The sequence below is a fragment of the Eulemur rufifrons genome, chromosome 7 (assembly GCF_041146395.1).
Source record: "Eulemur rufifrons isolate Redbay chromosome 7, OSU_ERuf_1, whole genome shotgun sequence".
Classification (NCBI taxonomy): domain Eukaryota; kingdom Metazoa; phylum Chordata; class Mammalia; order Primates; family Lemuridae; genus Eulemur; species Eulemur rufifrons.
This window is the reverse complement of record NC_090989.1, coordinates 70,457,038-70,479,076: the sequence shown is the minus strand read 5'-3', so window position 1 is coordinate 70,479,076 and position 22,039 is coordinate 70,457,038. Positions and strand designations below refer to the sequence as shown.

The 22,039-nt window shown below is 36.0% G+C and overlaps 1 protein-coding gene across 4 annotated transcripts in view; it reads right to left on the bottom strand.

The window, feature by feature from the left end:
• The window catches only part of ATP13A3 (ATPase 13A3), an 83,776-nt gene extending 62,104 nt beyond the window's left edge, over positions 1 to 21,672 (bottom strand). For 3 of the 4 annotated variants that reach the window (XM_069475197.1, XM_069475199.1, XM_069475200.1), the window contains exon 1: positions 18,173 to 18,216. The gene's annotated coding sequence lies outside the window, so the exon portion shown is untranslated. Of the gene's footprint in view, positions 1 to 18,172; positions 18,217 to 21,637 lie in introns of those variants that run through there. The other variant, XM_069475198.1, reaches the window with a different exon arrangement.
• Between the last annotated feature and the right edge of the window lie 367 nt (positions 21,673 to 22,039).

Sequence of the window (22,039 nt, the reverse complement as noted above, 5' to 3'; positions counted from 1 at the left end):
TAACACGCATACAGAACATTCACCAAAAAGAACACATTCTGAGACATAAAAAATACTCAAGTTATACAAAGAACATTCTGAATACAATGGAATTAAATTAGAAATCAATAAAGGAAAGGTTAAGTAGAAAATTCTTAAACATTAATATTAAGAACCAAAAATACATACTTCTTAAAAAGCCCACAGGTCAAAGAGATCAAAGTGGAAACTACAAAGTATTCTGAACTGAATAAAAATGAAGACATCAAAATTTGTGGGATGTCACTAAAACAGTATTTAGAAGAAAATATACAGCACTAAATTCTAGTATCCAAAAGAAAGGTCACAACCTTAGCTTTCACCTTAAGTAGAAAAAGAACTGCAGATTACTCCCACACAGAAACCACTAAGGGAAATTGAGTAACCACTAAAGGGTTTATAATGTCCACAGAAGAAATCACTGAAATAAAAAACAAAGAAAGAATGGAGAAAAAAGTGAAACTAAAAGCTGGTTCTTTGAAATCAATAAAATTGATAATTTTTAACTATCCTCATCAAAAAGAGAGAAAGAAAACAAGGAGAGGAGAGATGCAAATTACCAATATCAGGAATAACATCACTACAGGTTCTGCAAGAATCAGAAAGATAATCAAGGAACTTAACAACTTCACACCAATACACCAACTTCTCTGTAGGTTTTGTTACTTCCAAATAAAAAATTTTAAGATTAAAAAACCCATCTTTACTGGTTAGGGAATGGACATGAGTTTAATAACTGCTAAAACTGAGTTAAAATCTAAGTGAATGGATACATGAGAGTCCATTATGCTAATATTTCTGCTTTTTAATATGTAGAAATTGTCATAATAGAAAGGTTTAAAAAATAAATAAATAAAATAGCTAGGTGCACTGGCACACCTGCAGTCTCAGATACTTAGGAGGCTGAGGTGGGAGGACTGCTTGAGCCCAAGAGTTAAGAGTCCAGCCTGAGCAACATAGCATCTTTTTAAACAAACAAACAAACAAACAAAATATATATATATAAAATAAAAGCCAACAATCTGAAGCTTTGAAATAGAAAGAAATTTTCAGAAGACATTCATTCCTGGCACAAAGAACCATAAAATCTTGAGCACTCTGCCCAAATCCACTAACTCAATCTACTATGAACCAACCAGGCATTATCCATAAACTCTTAATTCACCTATTTTTGCTATTGGTTTTTGAATCTTACTATTCCTCACCCTTGTCTTATTTCCACTCCCTAGAAACACAGATGTACTTTTCACTTCTGTAAATCCTAATTTTCCTATGTAGAATGTATTAGTAGATAAATAAGCATGTTTTACAATTTTAGAAAAGGAATTGCCATTAAAATTCAATGTTTCATTACGCCCATGTACTTATAACTATTTAAAACCTTTTCCCTAAGTATCTCTTGAATGAGTTCATCTTAGTCCAGCATAACTAACTTTTCATCTCATCTTCTACAGTTAAAAACTGACCACAGCAGGAAACACTCTATTTTGAAATGAGCTATTAATATTATACAGTTTACTGTCCATAGCAACCTATTTTCATACTTTTCTAAATACAATTCTTGACCATATTATATCATTACTCACTTTACAAGTGTAATTTCTCTAAAATTTAGTTACTTTTTAAAGTAAAATTGTTAAGTCTTACCAACTTTTACCAAAGTTAAAATGCTAAGATAATTTAAATTAAAAGTTGCTCTAAAAACTACCAATTATTATTCACTTTAAACATATTATATACCTCATAGGAAATTACCAGGAATTCATTTTTTACAAAAACTTTTAGCAAACTCCAATAAGACAATTGCAACAGCTCTTACATTTAAAATACATGCATAAAAATCCTTAAACATTACTTCAATGACTACATGACAATTAAAAAAAAACCAATAAACATAAACAATATACTGCTTATCAAGATGAAAATATATATTAAATACTATTCTACCATATATACATTTACACATTTAAACCATTAATAGAAAACTTCTAAAATCCATTTAATTTACAGAAATATAACTTTGTTGGTTTTTTGGAACACGTGGTTTTTAATCAAGTCAATTCATACATCACAGAAAACAAATTGAAGAAATTTTTCTTACCAATAGCACTATATCATCATTCCTCTCAATTGTTGATAATACTAGCAGGGCTTTTGAAAGCTGGCTCTTAATAAAAATAAAATAAAACTAAACATAAAAATCCACTCAAATGAGAATTTTACACCAAATATTTGTTTGGGTTCTGTTCGAACTGCTTTCAAAGTGATTAAGACATTAAAATTAAGGATTTTTTAATTCACCAATTTTAAATGGGTTTACAGAAGATATACCCTTCTGCCATCTGTCAGTGGAAGCGCTCCTATTATGTGAATAAATCCTAGCTAGCTAGCTAGCTCACTGAAGTCCCAATTCCACAGTGCATGCCTGAGTCTTGATGTTATCTAAATAGCAAGGAGCTTATAGGCTATTGTGCTTAACCAAACCCTTCCTTGAATTTATAATAAACTTGATTTGCTATGCAAGTAAAAGAAAAAAAAAAGCAGCACAGTACAATGTGAAGCTGTTGGGAATAAAAACTCACTAAGTTTAATGCAATGTTAATTTTTAAAGTTTACTTTTTTCACATTATATAATTATTAAGAACAATTAAAATGTAATCTTTAGCCTAGGCTAAAAGTTAGTCAGATCTCATTTCCTAAAACAAGATGAGTTTTGGAAAGTTTACTTATTTTTTTCACATTAATTACTAAAAACAACTAAAATACAACCTTTAGCCTAGACCAAAAGTTAGTCAGCTCTCATTTCCTAAAACAAGATGAGTTGGCTTCAACAGGCACATAAATCTCCAAACCTCTAAGACATCCTTTCTTCAAACCTGAGTTTCTCATGAGCTGTAACAATATTATAATAGTAAGTATGTACATACTTACTAAGTTTTCTTGAGAATATTCTATGCATGTGCCTAGATCTTTCCAAGTAGGTAATTTCACAAGGTGATTTAGAGAATGATCTGTAACTCAAGTAAAACTTCAGATAAAGCAATTTTGAATACATTTTTAATTTAATTTTTTACTTCAGTCAATATTTGCCATCTTCAGCAATATTGAAGTAAACAATGAAAATTAAAAATGTGCTATTCAAAATTCACAAAACTGAATAAGTAAAAAGAAATTCAACTAACTGAATCTTCCAATAGTGTTTTTTTATAAGTTTGTAACATATATACTTCTAGGGTTTAATTTTTAAAATTAAAGCTGCACCAAGACTTTAGTGACAACTTGTATTATTGAATGAGGACTCACCCCATTTTGTTTTATGGTCCCAGATTTTATGAGGATTAAACATACCTACCAATGTTAAATAAAGATTTGATAAACCCAACTTTAAGGACCACACAAGGGGACTTTAAAGATATATAAACAGCACAGCTAGCATTCTGAATATTATTTTATTTTCAAATTTGTAGTATCCATAGCAACTAAGAAGATAATCTGCTTTTTGTAAAAGCAGTTCTACCTTTGCAATTGAAATAAAATATGCCCTAATAAATGTAAAATCCTAACTGTACTCACTAAATCTCAATTTTAGTATCTATTACAAATATGTAAAAAAATGAACAAAAATCTGAATCTTCCAAGTATAATAATCAAATTTTGACAACTCTTTATGAAGGCAAACCTTAAAACTTCAAATCACTCCTAACAATAAGAATGACATAATATAATTTAATGAATACATGGAAATTTTACAGGGATACCAGCTCAATTTTAACAAAGCTCTACTCAATACCCATTTTATCACTTCCCATCTTGGACTTTCTCTTATAATACATGCTTTTGTTTCTGTGTTTAGGCTTAAGGAAGACCATTGTATCCAATATACACCAAACCAGGACTGTATTTACACTGGTAAAGTGGAGTCTTTGTATAATTGGGCTTTTTTTTATATGTTACAACACAATGTGATAGTTATAACAAAATAAGTTATAATTAGGAAGATAATATAATTACCTATATTAGGATCAATATGAAAAATGAGTTTAGCCTAAATTCTTATATACATCTTTATCATTTATATACACTAGTCTAAAAAATCAACTTTTATTGAGAGAAACCCCACGTTGTAAGACTGTCAGTGAAACAAAAAGTTGGTTCTTTGAAAGGATAAACAAAATTGATAGACCTCACACTACATTAACAAGAAATAGAAAAGAAAGTACCCAAATAAGCTCAATCAGAAATGAAAAAGGAGACATTACAACTGATACCACAGAAATACAAAATATTGTCTGTATAATATTTCGTAAAAAAAAAAAAAAAAGGAAAACCTTACCCGTGGGCTGACAAATTAAAAATGTATTATTCAAAATTCACAAAACTGGCCGGGCGCGGTGGCTCCACGCCTGTAATCCTAGCACTCTGGGAGGCCGAGGTGGGCAGATCGTTTGAGCTCAGGAGTTCGAGACCAGCCTGAGCAAGAGCGAGACCCCATCTCTATAAAAATAGAAAGAAATTATATGGACAGCTAAAAATATATATAGAAAAAATTAGCCGGGCATGGTGGCGCATGCCTGTAGTCCCAGCTACTCGGGAGGCTGAGACAGGAGGATCCTTTGAGCTCAGGAGTTTGAGGTTGCTGTGAGCTAGGCTGACATCACGGCACTCACTCTAGCCTGGGCAACAGAGTGAGACTCTGTCTCAAAAAAAAAAAAAAAAAAAACCAAACAAAATTCACAAAATAAATAAGTATAAAATAAATTACTTTCTCTTTATAATAAAGGAATGCATACAAATCATTTATATGCAACATAATAAAAGTTTGCATTTTAAATGTCTATTTATGTGACAAGAAATTGTCTATTTTAATTATTCAAGCTACTCTAGTCTTTAAACTTTCATACTTTCCCTTAAACATTTCTCACATATGTGACTATTCAAAACTCCACATTTGGCAGGGTGTGGTGGTTCATGCCTGTAATCCTAGCACTCTGGGAGGCCGAAGTGGGAGGATCACTTGAACTCAGGAGTTCTTTTTGTTGTTGTTGTAGTTTTTTGAGACATTGTCTCACTCTGTTGCCCAGGATAGAGTGCCTCAAACTCCTGGGTTCAAGCGATCCTTCTGCCTCAGCCTCCCAGAGTGCTAAGATTTCAGGTGTGAGCCACTGCGCCTGGCCTCAGGAGTTCTTGAGACTACCCTGAGCAAGAGTGAGACCCTATCCCTACTAAAAATAGAAAAAATCAGCCAGGCATGGTGGCATGTACCTGGTAGCCCCAGCTACTCGGGAGGCTGAGGCAAGAGGATTGCTTGAGCCCAGGAGTTTGAGGTTGCAGTGAGTGAGGCTGATGCCATGGCACTCTAACCTGGGGAACAGAGCTAGACTCTCAAAAAAAATAAATAAATAAAATAAAAACCTCCACATTCAAGGTTTAAGTGTTATTAAAGTGTTGTAATTGCTAGATACATTTCATAATCCTACGATCTATCATGAAAAATACTGCAGCAGGCAATATGAAACAGTAATAAAATCCATCCTAGAAACTGAATATTCTAAATCTGACAGAATCAAAATGGCCTAGAGAGAAAACTGGCACCTACCCCTAAGATAATCAAAAGCCAAATATACCAATGAATTGATGACAATGGCTACCTCTGGGCTGAAATGAGAGTGAGGAAAAGACTTAAATGCTTTTTGAATGTTTCTGCCAGAAGGAAGATTGAATAGTTGGTTAACCGTATGCATAAACTTCTAATTCTACAATTTGTAGGAACCTTTAAAAGGCTTCATGGTGCTCTATCAGATATTCCCTTTGTCTGGATCTCACTCTTAAGTGATTTTACCCCAGGCAACAGAAAGTAGTCGTTTTCAAGGCTCCTTTAACAAGTATTAAGCTACAGTTAATTATATTTATTTCTATCTTCTCTACATTTTGATCTAGCTGAGGAAAAGAATTAGCCCATAATACAGCATAAGTAGCAGCAAATTCTAAATTATGTTTATCAAACTAATTCATCTAAGTAGTAAGGTATATATATATGCCAGGATCATTACTATATTAGGGGTAGGAAGACATACAATTTCCCCCACCCCCAAAACAAATGAAAAGAGCACATACTAGGAGTCAACTTTAATTTGTCCTTAAATGACAATTACTTCAACATGAACTATTATGCAAGTTCCTTCAGCCTGGTCTCAACTTCTTCTTTACTAAATAAAGTAGGTGGACCAATTCCTATGATAGATTTCAACCATGAAAAGTTTTGATCTACACAAGCATGGCTATTATATATGGCCTGCTGCTATACTCTTTCACCACTAGGTGACGTTCCAACATTGGTAAGGAAAAGGCTGAGTCTTAATAAATAGAGCAACTGCAGTTATCCAAAGTCATCGATAGGGATTAAAGATGAGAAATTATATACAAGATATTTTAGTGCCACTGGATCCTAACATGGAAAGGAGGAGCTGCATTTTTAAGAGAGCCGCTGCATTCATGTGTCTCAATAGAAAAATAAGGTATGCAGTAAACACAAAACAACTGAGAATGGGGAGGGGGAAGGTAGGTATATTAATGCTCCCTTTATATAGATTACTCCCAAATTTACACTGTCTGAAACTAGAATTTAGGGATCTTAACAATGTTATGAAGCAAGGGAGAGAACAGTAACAATTAAAGAGTACATGAAACTATTAGAGAACAAGATGGTTTTATTTAAAGTATAAAATTATGTGATAAAACATTATTTGTCCATTCAATTAATGAAAAAAAAAGCAGACAAGGAGCACCCTTACATTAGGTTATTAAATATGAAATGTCTGATTTCCTTAAGTACTAAGCTTGACAGTTAATATCTGTGACATTTCTTGGACACTTCTCGTTTTATTTTTATTGTAAAGGTATATCTTCATTCATTCAAACACACCTTTTGACTTGTGATTATCTTTCAAACTTTTTTTTAGTACAATTTTTATACAACCATAGATAAGTCAAAAATTCATATTATTTTCAAATATGAGTTCCGTTGTAAAACCAATACAACACAGACAGCTCAAAATATCAACAAGTGTTAGGAAAAGATGTGGCTAATGAACACGTGGTATGTTTTAAAAGTTCCATTCTGGTAATTTTAATCTTAAAAATGAGCCACATGGACAACAGGAGACCAAGGTGGATAATAATAAATTAAAAACTGTAGTGTAAGCAAATCTATCTAAACCTATGCATACATTAACAAAGTTTGACATTACTATTCCTACAATATCAGACCATTTAAGACAAATCCACAAGATAAAGAAGCTGGATAGAGGGGTACCACATAAATTAAACAAACATCAAATGAAAAATCATCTCAAAGCTTGCCTTTCTTTGCTGTCACAACATAAAGAGGAACCATTTCTATACCATATTGTCACATGTGATAAAAAAAATAGATTCTTTTTGACAATCACAGGTGTTCAACACAATGACTGGATAAAGATAAAAGTGCTGAAACACAGTTCAAAACCAAATATTCATCAAAAAAAGCTAACGATGTCTGTTTGGTGGTCCAGTACTAGTATTATCCACTATAGCTTCATAAAACCTAGTCAATCATTACAACAGATGTCTACTACAACCAAGTGGACAAAATGATGAAAATGGCTGTAATTAAACAGCTGAGATTGGTCAATAGAGACAGGCCAATCCTCTTACAAGACAACATTCAACCACATGTCGCACAAACAACGCTGCTCAAACTACAGAGACTAGACTAAAAAACTCTCTAGTATCTGCTGTACTCACCAGACCTTACACCGACTACCACTTCTTCCAAACTTTGGACCAGTTCTTATAAGAAAAAACATTCAATTCTAACAAGCTGTGAAGAACCCCTTTTGCAATTTCATCACCACTCACTCTCCCTCCAGGCTTCTTCACTGCTGACATAAACAAGCTACTGTTAGGATGACAAACTGTGTTGATAGTTTAGACACATACTTTGGTTAACCGTACTGCTTCTTGTTTGAGATCTAATAAACTACACTTTTGATCTGAAATTGGACATTTCATATTTAATGGCCTAATATTGCTATTAAGAGTGGATCTGCACTACCTTTTTATAAAACTGAGAGTATATTTAAATATAAAACCTATACATACTTTATCCAACAAACTCAATTTTAAAATTCCCTGACACATTTTACCTATACATAAGTATGTATGTACAAAATATGTATACTGCAGCACTATTTGTTGCAGGAAAAAAAACCCTAGAACATACCTGAATGCCTACTCATAGAATGGATGTGAGTTAAATTTATGTATAGAAACCAAGATAGATCTACATAATACATAAAGACAAGAAAAAGGGAATGGTTCACATGCTATTTCTGTAACAACCAAATAACTGTAGATGTGTTTTAAAAAGACCAAAAAGAAAGGTATAAGAAACACATCAAATAGTTAACATTATCTCAGAAGGTGTACATATTGTAAGGCAGAGGTTATCATAAAGTTTCTTCAAATTCCTCTGCATTGTTAGGCCTATGAAATTGAGTACAAACTCTTTGAGGGTGAGAGTGGGTACTTACAAGTAAAAACATCTAGTTGGAACAAATAAGAGTATTTTAAAACAAGCAAAAAGAAAGTATGTGGCATAGGCATTTAATACAATAGGATCTGACAAGAATTCCAGTTAACAGCTTGTGAAAACAAACTAAATTCATAAGTAAGCCTAATTCCCCAAACTAAAACAAATTGTTTGTTTGTTTGTTTTTGTAGAGACGGAGTCTCCATGTTGCTCTGGCTGGTCTCGAACTCCTGGCCTCCAGTGATCTTCCTGCCACGGCCTCCCAAAGTGCTAGGATTATAGGTGTGAGCCAACACACCCAGCCCAAACTAAAAATTATCATTAAGTTCAGAGGTAAGGAAAGGGTTTTTGTTCGGTAATGGAAATGAATGTTTCTTCCATTTTCATGCAAATTAGTGACTATTTCTTTTAAACTGTAACACTATCAAAAATTTCTTAATAACTTTTGACATTGCAACCAACAATTTAAAGATAATCTTTGAAATTTAAACATTCATTCATTCTTAGACTCATATTTTTCACATTTTACCATACCTAAAATCAGGATGCAGCTTACATGAAATCTTACTGCTGCTGTCAGCAGGTGACCACTATGATACAGCGGTTATTGTACACATATGGTCAAAATTGGCCTCACTGTTCAAACTATTGTCATCTCAGTTAAGTAATATGCACCGCTGGTAGTATTAATATTATACAACGTTGAGTTTAAATTGTTGATTAAAGTATGCAAAAAAGATTACCCCGTACTTACATAATAAAACAAAAATAATATGTACAGAAAGGTACCAAAACAGAGTAGCAGAGGAAAAGTCAGGATGAGCAAAAGCGGGCAAAGGGGGAAGGTCAGGACTAGGCAAGAGTAGAGAAGAAAAAAAAGAAAGAAGAATAGAAGAAAACTTTCCAGAGGATTATACTTCTAAGTCTTCATTATGTTAAGGAGATACATTTAAATCTCTGAAATCTTCATTTTTCTTATTAACAGCAAACCTAAAAATAATTTGTTTTCATTAACTCAGCATGGTTCACTCCAGAATTATTGTATTATGACTGCAAGAAAGCAAAATTAATTTTACTCATGATCTATACTACAGTATGGTTCATATTTAATTCTTCCAGACATCATGATTTGAAGATCCAACCAAAAAGAAACACAAAAATCACTAGGAAACTGTTCTGTACAAAAAGTACAATCCCTCAAATTTATAATTGTAACTAATAGGCACTTGGCTCAACTTGTTAAAGTTACATGAATTTGGGTTTTTCCACTTTATTCTTTTTTCCAATCTGAAACCTACCCAATGCTGACTTAAAAGAAAGAAAGCACAAAGCCCCTAACATCTATACTCAACAAATATTTCAAAAATACAGTAATGTAAATTGCCACTGAAGGGGATAATGGCCTTACTTATGGCAAGAATAGAAATGTTAACTTTCTAACTTCCTATGGTCATCCTGTAATCCAATATCCAGGATTTAAAAGAAAAAAGCAATATATTTGGATACTATATCAACCACAATAGTAACAGACATCTGTACAGGGATACTTAGTTTACTTACAAAACACTCTTACAGGCATTATCTACTCTACTCACCCATTTTCAATCAATAGGGACTTTTAAAAACAGGAAAAAATAATCTTCACTTAACCAAGATTCACATTTTTCATTTTCCGTAGAAAGTCAAGCATGGAGCAACTTTACACCAAAAAGCCTTACCAACAAATTAAGGGATGACAGGTAGGCAGCAACAAAGGGGCTATTATCCAAAAAATCATTTGAAAAGCAGTTGTTGCTCCAAATGTACTTGAAATAGATTTTTGCATAAGGAAAATAGTAACTAGGTTCCTAAGATGACCTGCAAATGCCCATTTTTACCTCCCACAATTCTGAACTGCAATTCAAATTATACTAGCCTGGTTCTGGGGCAGGTAGGCAGGTTACCAAGCCCAAACTTCCCTCTGTGTACTTCTTTTTTTTTGAGACAGAGTCTCACTCTGTTGCCCAGGCTAGAGTGAGTGCCGTGACGTCAGCCTAGCTCACAGCAACCTCAAACTCCTGAGCTAAAAGGATCCTCCTGTCTCAGCCTCCCGAGTAGCTGGGACTACAGGCATGCGCCACCATGCCCGGCTAATTTTTTCTATATATATATTTTTTTAGCTGTCCATATAATTTCTTTCTATTTTTAGTAGAGATAGGGTCTCGCTCTTGCTCAGGCTGGTCTCAAACTCCTGAGCTCAAACGATCCGCCCACCTCGGCCTCCCAGAGTGCTAGGATTACAGGCGTGAGCCACCGCGCCCGGCCTGTGTACTTCTTTATTATTAATATTCCTTGAGCTCTGCTCTTTGTTACAATCTCATCAGGGACCAAGAATGGCACTCTATTGACCATCTATGATGGCAACTACCAATCAGTATTTTCAGCAGTAACCACTAGTGAGTTCCAGAGCCACAGATTCAACTACCCACTATACATGTTTACAGACAGCTAAAATTTCAAAGGTTCATTTCATCTTTCTTCCAAAAAATCTGTATGCCTACCCATCACCAACTCCCACTACTCCTTTAATGAGTGTGATTTACCTAAAAAGCCACGTGGGGAATTTAGAAGTCATCCTTAGACCCCTTCCTGTCCCACATCTTCTATATCATTTCTACCCTTCTCAAATCCACCTCACCAAGTATCTCCACTGGCATTGCCTTAATTCAGGTCCTGATCCCTAGTCTCCCTCATTTAGGTCTATAAGAAAACCAGATATGATCATTTCTCTCTCTGCCTGAAGTTTCAATAGCTTTCCATTTCTGCTGCAACACTTCTTAAACTGGTAAGAGTACCCCCCAAAAAAAAAAAAAAAAAAAAAATCTTCTAAAGACATCCCCTGCTAACATAAACTGAATACTGAGTTAAACAAAGTTCAGCAGGCCTCTCACTAGCAAGATTTTGAAGTCTTATAACACACAATACTACATATTTCCCTACCATGAGGAATTCAGGTGGAAAGGAGTCCCAACAGGGCTCCAAGGACAAAGTCAAAACTCATTACAAGACATATTATAGGATCCTGCAGAAGCTGGCCTTCCCTAGTTGTCAAGACCATCTGCCACTTATCAATGGTTATCATTCACCCCTTACAGACCTTACATCCCATTCATACAGAACACAAGAACCCCACCATTTCCTGACTCTGTTCCTTTATATACATTATTCTTTCTGCCAAGAACGACCTTCTCCAACTTAGTCTGGCCGAAGAAGCTCATACTAGTCCTTCCAGAACCACCTCATGCTACTAAGTTTTTTTTTATTGTCCCTTCAGCCTCCTAGCAGAGAACTCCTCCCACATTTGTCCCACCTTGGCAGAGCACTTGTCAAATGATAATCAACTTACAGAGCAAAAACCTTAACAGTTGGGAACCAGGCCAAGTACCCAGTAGTGCAACTGAATGAATGAAATAAGGCAAAACCAGGGTAAGGAAGGGGTGGAATCTCTCCTCTGTTTCTGGGCAAAATTTTAGGACAAAGTAAGTTTTGTCTTTAGCATACCTCATCCCTATGCCCCTTTCCCAGCTCTCCCAATACCTTCTCCCCAGGTCCCTTGGGGACCTCATGTAACTCTATACAACCCCCATCACAGCACTGTGTTCTTCAGATCAACTAGTTCCTCTTCTTCTTAATCAAGAGTCCCTGGGGGGTGGGGGGGGGAAGAGTCCCTCTGTCTGGTAGTTAATAGGTAAATGAGTGACAGCTTGTCAAAGCTGACAAACCTAAAATAAATCTCTAAATAGCAAAAAAAAAAAAAAAAAAGCATGGTGAGGATGTGGATGTGGGAGTGGGCATTGCATTGCAGTTCTATCACTAAGAAAGACTGGCCCATATAAGAATATGACAGTCTCTTCCTGACTGGGCTACCCTGAAGTGTCCCCATTTCCTTATCAACTCGTGCACAGTAGCTATGGTGGGTACTACTGGCAGAGGCAGAACTAGAGCTAGTACTATGGAAATCCCACAGGTCACCCATTCTTCTACTTCTTCTTCTTTTTTTTTTTTTTTTTGAGACAGAGTCTCACTCTGTTGCCCGGGCTAGAGTGCAGTGGCGTCAGCCTAGCTCACAGCAACCTCAAACTCCTGGGCTCAAGCAATCCTCCTGTCTCAGCCTCCCGAGTAGCTGGGACTACAGGCATGCACCACCATGCCTGGCTAATTTTTTCTCTATGTATTTTTAGTTGTCCAGCTCATTTTCTTTCTATTTTTTTAGTACAGACGGGGTCTCGCTCTTGCTCAGGCTGGTCTCGAACTCCTGAGCTCAAGCAATCCTCCCGCCTCAGCCTCCCAGAGGGCTAAGATTACAGGCGTGAGCCACCGCGGCTGGCCTCCATTCTTCTTGGGTCAAATACCTCTGTTTGTTTTAGTTAGAGATCACTTATGGTTAATTTTTCATTAGACAGAAAATCTCACCAATCTGTTCACCAACAAATTTAAAACGGTGCCTTTATTCTAAGTAATCCCTTAAAATCTAACCCCAAACTGTTGTTTGACTAGAAAAAGGCAAATGAAGAAAACTAAGATTTTGCCCAACTACTCTAATAATTCAAAATACATCTGCAAATATAAATTAGCATTCTAGCAAGAATCATTATGGTTTACCACTTCTGATTTCATAAAAACTCACTTGTTAGAATGTTATTGCCTATCATGTACCAACTATTGGCCTAAATACTTGCAATTACAAAGATTAAATTTTTAACCTCAGCCAGACAAGGTGGCTCATGCCTGTGATACTAACGCTCTGGGAGGCCGAGGCAGGAGGATTGCTCGAGCTCAGGAATTCAAGACTAGCCTGAGCAAGAGTGAGACCCTGTCTCTATCAAAAAGAAAGAAAAAAAGAAAATCCAGCCAGGCGTTGTGGCGAGCATCTGTAGCCCCAGCTACCAGGGGAGGCTGAAGCAAAAGGATCGCTTAGAGCGCCCAGGAGTTGAAGGTTGCAGAGAGCTACAATTATGCCACTACACTCTGCCCAGGGCAACAGAGTGAGACCCTCAACAACAAAAAAACAAACCAAGGCAACTGAACACCCCTCCTCACAATCCCCTACCCCCTAAAAAAATAAATAAAAATAAAATTTAAAAATTAAAAAAAAGATAAAAAAAAAAAATCAAACCTCAAGGAGCCAAGCCTAATAGGCTAGACAGCTAAGTAAGCAAACATATATCAAACAAAATGGTGAGCAATTTTGGTCTCTATATTAAGAAATTAACCGGACAACTAAAAAAAAATACATAGAAAAAGTTAGCCGGGCATGGTGGCACATGCCTGTAGTCCCAGCTACTCGGGAGGCTGAGGCAGAAGGATCGCTTGAGCCCAGGAGTTTGAGGTTGCTGTGAGCAAGGCTGATGCCACGGCACTCTATCCTGGGCAACAGAGTGAAACTCTGTTGCAAAAAAAAAAAAAAAAAAGATGTAGAAACATTTTGCTAATCAGTATTTTTAAACGAAAATAAGGCACACAAAGTCCTATTAAATAAACATAATTAAACCCAGTTTTAAATTTTATAATGTGGCCAGGGACAGACACTGGGGTAAAAGCAACATAGAGGATAGGGAAGAAGACAGACAACTGCAAACACACTAGAGACACAAACAGAAAGATCAAAATATACATAAAATGTACATCAGAGATACATAAGGTTAACATCTAGAGCTTCTTAGGCTGTTGCTACTAAAGGTGTAAAATCATGCTGTGTTTTCACTATGAAAAGCTTGAACAGGCTGGACACCAATAGCTCACGCCTGTAATCCCAGCACTCTGGGAGGCCAAGGCAGGAGGATCACTTGAGGTCAAGCGTTCAAGACCAGCCTTAGCAAGAGCAAGACTCTTGTCTCTACCAAAAAAAAAAAAAGAAAGAAAAGAATTAGTGAGGCGTGGTGATGGGGACCTGTAGTCCCAGCTACTCAGGAGGCTGAGGCAGGAGGATCACTTGAGCCCAGGAGTTGAAGTTGGAAGTTGCAGTGAGCTATAATGATGCCACTGCACTCTACCCAGGGCTCTGTCTCAAAGAAAAAAAAAAAAAAAAAGCTTGACTATCACATCATTATTGCCCGATACTCTAGTTAACAAAGAAAAACAACAACACTCCTCAATCATACACACACCCAACTTGTTCTGAATATCTTAAATATTACTAAACTAACATATAATAGTAAATTACCATTTACTCAGACTCTTATCCTAATAATTCTCTAAGGCTGTGGTCCCCAGCCCCAGGCCACAGACCAGTACCAGTCCATGGCTTGTTAGGAACCAGGCTCCACAGCAGGAGGTAAGTGGCAGACTAGCCAGTAAACCTTCATCTGTATTTACAGTCACCATCTCCCCTCAGCCCCAGATGAGACTGTCTAGTTGCAGGAAAACAAGCTCAGGGCTCCCACTGATTCTGCAATATGGTCAGTTGTATACTTATTTCATTTTATATTACAATATAATAATAGTAGAAATAAAGTACACAATAAACCCTGTAATGAGCTTGAATCATCCGCAAACCATCCCTTCCCCCCTAGGTCCATGGAAAAACTGTCTTCCATGAAACCGGTCCCTGGTGCCAAAAAGGTTCAGCACCACTGCTCTAAGGTATGTTTTATCATCTCTATTTGGCAAATAAAGAAAATAAAAGAGGTTAAGTGATTTACTTAACCCAGCCTACAGAGCTAGTTAGTAATGGCGCTATAATTCAAAATCACTTGTATATGACTCTGAAGCCCACATTTTTATCCAATATACCATGCCCTCTCCCAGGGCATATTATTGTTAAATCTTTAGCCACCATAATTTTTTCTAAAGACTGATGTTTTCTTACTGTGCTATTCTCATAGCAATATTTAAGTTCAGACACCTTAGATTTCATGGAAAGCATTAATAAATTATATAGCTCTTTTAAAACAATACAGATCTTGCTAGCAGTAAGGAAGACATTAACTCTTAAAAACACTCAGAGTAGTTGAGTATCAACCCAGAATTACAAAGTACTAACAATCTCCCAATATTCCCAACTTTATTACCTAGCCTTTTAATTATGCTAGATCTCTGCACGGTATAACCTTAGGGAGATAGCAGATTTTCATAAATACTTAATTTCTTTCTCCATTATTCACACTGTGGAGTCACATCATATATGCATTTAATTAAACCAATTCAACTACCTATACTGGGGGAAAAGCAAAGCAAGAGAGAAAAATCATTTAAATAATGGTGGCAGGATGCCTGCCTTTATGTCCCTATCCCAGAGTGACCATGAAATGGAAAATATAAATCTGTTGTTCCTCAGTCAATCTGAAGTCCCACTCACCTGTCAAAAGGCATCTCACACAGCTTATTAGGATTCCAGCTCACCAAAAAAGTAACCTTTCTAAAGCTAGAGGAAACACTGGCTGTTGAACTTGAAAGACAGTATGTCAATTTAACTGGTTTTCAAACTGGTGCCTTTTTTCTTCTTTTTGTTTTTATTTTATTTTTTTGCCCACCCTGCATAAGGGTTAAAAAACTGGTGCCTTTTTAAGCACTTTTTCAAAGATAATTTTGATTATACAGGATTTTCACATTAAATGACAATTTAGGCCCAAAGGCCCTACACAAAAGGTGATTTCACTTTATTCAGCTCTTTAGATCAATCAAAAAGAATTAGGAATCAAAACACTTGTCTTTTATATCAAAATAAATTAATAACTCAATAACTAAGATATTTTCCATCCCATTTCACAAACAGAGCAACAGGGATGCTATAATGAAGCCACCCTAGACACATATGTGGGAGCAATTCCATGACTCATTTTAAAACAAACTAAAAATAGTTTTAAGAAGTCTGTCAAGTAATCAAAGGCAACCCTTAAAAGGTAGCTCTCAGTTGAAAAAAACCAACACGCTGAGTTTTGAAATGTCCCATTACTGCAGAGTACAAAATAAAGGCGACAGTGAAAAGAATACCCAACTAAGAGACTAACCCCAGATCCTTTATGCTGTCACTTCTCTAGACAGCAGTTTCCCCTCCATAAAAAAGGGGCTAGTCTAAATAATCTATGACTTCTCAGAATTATTTTCCAGTTTCACACCTCTCTATTTCAATGTCCAACTCCTTTGTGAAGACAATAAGAAAAACAAAATAAAATAGTCAATTAAACTAGCTTGCTATCATTGACACAGAACTATCTTTCACTTTACCACCCAACAACAGTTGTAAGTATTTTTATTTAAAATTTGAAAAAAATTCTATAAACATCAGCAAATTCCAAAGCATGTAATCAGGAAATTCTACTTTACATAGTTAACTCACTTTTTCTAGAAATTTAATTTCTTATCTAACTAGTTACTGTTAAATGATCATTTAAAAGTAAAATGCATAGGAAGCAAATGAACAATAGAGACAAAATTCTGATTAACAGATTTATTTGGCAGTCTTAAAGTTTACTGTTTGAGTTAATGTTTTACCACCTCAAACTCCAGCAAAGGCCCCAATATGACACTGTGCTTCTAAGACGTTAACAGGTCTGGTGTTGCGGTAGTTCTCTCCGAAGAATTGTTGTATGAAAACTTTCCAGCAATCCCTATCCTGAAATAACTTTACTCAGTCTCAGACATGTAATTATTTGGACAGCTCTCTTTTGGCTTCACTCCATTTTCTCCCCTCTTACTGATTAGCATAAAATCATTTAACTATAACAGTCATCATTTTTCCAACTACATTTACTCACATCATCTTACATTACCTCTATTTTTAACCTTACTGATACAAATGTTTTTAGCTCATAATGCTTAGGATCACTATCATTACCTTCAGGACCTTCTACCTTATAAATATCTACTTTCCTCAAGATGTGCCTAAGTCTGGATTTGGATGGGATAGGCAAGCAATGGTAGCCGTGCAGCTCATGGGACCACACTTCCTGGATTTAAATTTTCATTCCTGTTGTTTCCACCATGAGTATTCCTCAGATTATATGAGATAAATTTACGATTTGGGAAATATGATCACCATGACCATATGGCTTTCATTGTGTCTTCTGAATTAGCACAGATGATAAAATTTGTCTCTAGAAAGTTTTAGGGTTAAAAGCCCTTGATTGTTTTTTTGATTCATTGGAAGTTGGTGATATGCCCAGTGTATCTATAACTAGAATACTCCATTCTTCAACTGTGCTGCACACAGAAAAAACGAATGAGTCCCAAAGAAGGCATTTGCCTGAGTAGTTCCATAAAACATATAGGTAAAAGAAACCATAAACCCATTAAGGAAAATACTAGGTAGGTAATAAATACATTTTCCATACTAATTAAAAAAAAAAAAAGATTTACCTAAGTCTGAATTAAAATATGTGCTCCAATTCTGAACCTCTCTTATTTCTCTACTCTCATAAAGATCAACAAAACTCAAGTAAGAATCTAACAATTATTTTTTTGCTTCTTGCACATTATCTGAACTATTTAGGTGGGTTAATTAGAAAATCGTCTTGATGACTACAGATTTACTCTCTCCATAGACCAGTCAGCTACATTTCATATAAACTATGTTCCAAAACCAAAGGCTAAAAATCTCATAGCTACCTCTTGGATCCAGATTTAACCACAGGCGATATGTCATATTCAGTACACATTCCATCACTAGAATCCTTCTGGTGATGCATCAGATGTCATCTCATCAGATGTCAGATACTAATTCAACTTCTTTTAGCAGGCCACTATGAATTGTTTTAAGAGAGTTCTCTTTAATAAGTGATAAGTTGCTAATTCCTATTTAATTTACAGTCCATTCACATAAAAGGTCACCCACTTAGTACTATATAGTTAGTTTAGGTCACCAAGTACACCAGCAATAGAATCTACTTTAGATAAACCACATTATCAACATCATCTTGAAATTCTATCTCTGTCTTCCAAGATTTTCGAAATTACAACCACTTTGTTGTCATTTACAAGTACAAAGTTCTCATTTCCACTGTCACCTAAACTACTGAGGAAAAATATAGAATTAAGACAAAGTTCCACAGGGTATCACTGCTTGTTCTCCCTGAGTTTAACCATAGAGTAGACTGATGTCTACAGTAATATGATCTAAGTATATCTAAGATTATTATTTATCTTAGGATTAAAGCATATTCATATTTCTTTTCCTTTTACTGTTATTTGCATTTATTTTATGTTGCATCTATTCCCATGCCGTAAGTTTTTGTTTCTTCAGTTTCTTCCGGGATATCTTTTTCTTCTGTGTAACCTCCTCTTCTGATTTTGGAACAATTTGTTCCTTTTCAGTGAGTATCATCTCTACGTGGCAGGGGAGCTCATGTATGGGTTAATCTGACCATGAGCTCTATAAGTTCAGTGCCGCATCTTGAGTGAGTGCTTTGTTCACCTGGATATGCTCAATAACCAGAGAATCTACATCTAAACCCTTAAGTTCAGCATTACTCTCGGCATTTTTAAGCATGTGCAGAAAAAATTCAGCATTCTTTCTGAGCAAATGACCTTGTATCCAGCCCCACTGTGTGGCCTGGGCACACCTACCAACTCCACCATTGTAATGTCGGAATGGTACACATCCATTCTTTAGGGTAACATCTTTCAGATACTTGGTGGCTTTTCGTACATGCATACCCTTGATGGCCTGGGCAGTTTCATCAGTGTTCTTAAAGTGAACATAAAGATTTGAATCTCTTAACTTGCATGATTTTGTGGAGTTTTCTGGGTCAAGTGAATGGCAAACCATTTTCACAGATCACCTCAGGCCACTTAGGGAAAAAGCATATACTCCTATTTTAAACTTCACATTCACAGTGGTTACAAAGCACCATGCTACACAAGCATAGCTTCATTCAGTACGTGGAACGGAAGAAGGAAAAAAACTATTTATTGTGTGCCAGGAAGAGTGCTACTCTCTTTACATATGTTCTCAGCTAATCCGCAACACCCTCTGTGCTATTAGCATACTTCTTTGTTAATAAAGTATGAAAAAAAGGTCAGAGAAGTTAAGCAACTTACAGTCCAAGTACTTTGAAGACAGCCAGAATCCTAGCTCTATGTTACTATATTACTGTACTGTGACAAAAATGTTTCTATTTCTAGGTCTATAAGGTATGTGACAGGGCAACTTAACATCTCTGAACCTCAGGACAGTATTACTGAGTGAAATAATTCACGTAAAGTATTTAATTAAGAGCCTGGTATACAGTAAGCTCACTCAGTAACTATCAGCATTGGTCAAAGTCAAACTGCTAGTTAAGAAAATCAGAAATCTAGGCCAGGAGTGGTGGCTCACGCCTGTAATCCTAGCACTCGGGGAGGCTGAGGCAGGAGGATTGCTTGAGCCCAGGAGTTTCAGGTTGCTGTGAGCTAGGCTGATGCCACAGCACTCTAGCCCGGGCAACAGAGTGAGACTGATCAAAAAAAGAAAAAAAAAGAAAGAAAGAAAAGAAAATCAGAAATCAAACACAGGTCTGATTCCCAAGCCCATTGCTCTTTCCACTACAACATGCTGTAGCTGCCAAGATACACTTCTTATCTACATAAGAATCCGTACTTGAAATATGACAGATGCGAAACTGATATTGCCCAAATGAGTTAACTAATAAGAGCTAGCTAAACCAGCAAATGTGTTTTAGCTCTAATATCTGATAAGCAGAACCAAGTAGAAAACCCATCAGAAGACATTGGCTTTTTGTTTTTCTTTTTTCTTATTTTTCAGCAACAAGACAAACTGAAAGAAGATACTGTTTAGACATACAGGTATATACATCTTTGTTTCAATTACTATGAAACTAGTCTCCTACCTATATAGGAATTTATCCTATTTATCTCCAACAAGTTGTAAATTAAAATTTTAATTATCAGAGGTCTCCCAAAATAAAGCTTACTTGGCATAGACAAAGAAATTGGCCTTCCTACAACATAATTTAACACTATACCATCTGGAAGCTAGTCAACTTTATTTTCAAAATAAACTGCTACTTAATATTTTTTATTTAATTATAACCGTACCACTTATAAGTTGAAGTAACCAGTGTCAATTTTCTTACCCAATCCCCTTATCAAAAACAGGCACTATTGTTCTAACAATGTTCGGAAATTTTACTTAACTATGTTACTTTCAGCCTGGTTTAATTGTGTATAATGCAAAACAAAGACATTAGCAAAAGTTATATAATCATTAATAATAGGTTTACTTTTTTTTTGTTTTTTTTCTTTTTTGAGAGAGAGAGTCTCACTCTATTGCTGGGGCTAGAGTGCCGTGGCATCAGCCTAGCTCACAGCAACCTCAAACTCCTGGGCTCAAGTGATCCTCCTGCTTCAGCCTCCCGAGTAGCTGGGACTACAGGCACGTGCCACCATGCCCGGCTAATTTTTTCTATATATATTTTTAGTTGTCCAGCTAATTTCTTTCTATATTTAGTGGAGACAGGGTCTCGGACTCCTGAACTGAAGCGATCCTCCTGCCTCGGCCTCCCAGAGTGCTAGGATTACAGGCATGAGCCACCACGCCGGGCCGGTTTACTATTTCAAACAACTTCCAGGAACTGATTCACCTTAAAAGGGGGTTATAAATTAGGATGGGATGCCCACACTCATCTATGCTAGCAACTATAAGCCTATTTGGCAAAGCAACAATCCTCTAGAGAAAAGAATGTCACATACACTCCAGTGAAACAAAATTAATATGTGTGCCTTGGTAAAGAGGCTAAGTTCTAACCAAAGGGTATTTTTAACTATCTACTCACCCTTCAAAAGAATCAAATCAAAACATCTTCGTTTTAGCTAGAAAACTATTTTGCAATAATCTTTAAGGTCCCTGCATTTCTTAGATTTTTAAAATTCTAACTTCCTGCCTCATAGATCTAAAATAGCCATTACGCACTCCAATACTTTCTACTCATCTAGTTCAGAATCATGTGTAGAGGAACACAGGTCTGTTTCTAGGTTTACAACTCCATACCCATTCATTTTGCACTAACAGAACCACTAAATATAGCTGTAAGACACTGATGATTAAAAGTAGCTAATTATGTGAGTGATTCATACCTCCTATGTCCAAACACCAAGATCCTAGGATGTTTCTGTCAGATCTATGAGAAGAGGAAACAATAAACACCTGTCACAAAAGCTTTACAAATTGGGAAGCCCTGAACTCAGTTACTGTCAATCTCCAACTCAATTACGTTTCCCCTCATCCCTACCAACTCCCCCCCACCCGCAAAAAAAAAAAACAAAAACAAAAAAAAAAAACAGGTCATACTTCCACCAGAACCTGACTCTGTAAAGGGAATGGGGAGAAGGAAAGGCCACAGAGAGTGGCCACGGAAGTACTAAAGGGCCCTGGGTTTTTCTAGTCCTCACTGACACAGTGTCCAAGTGAGAGGCCTTAAGTAAGTAGGAAATCACTTTTCTTCCAGACTCACGTATTTTACCTGTAAAATACGGAGA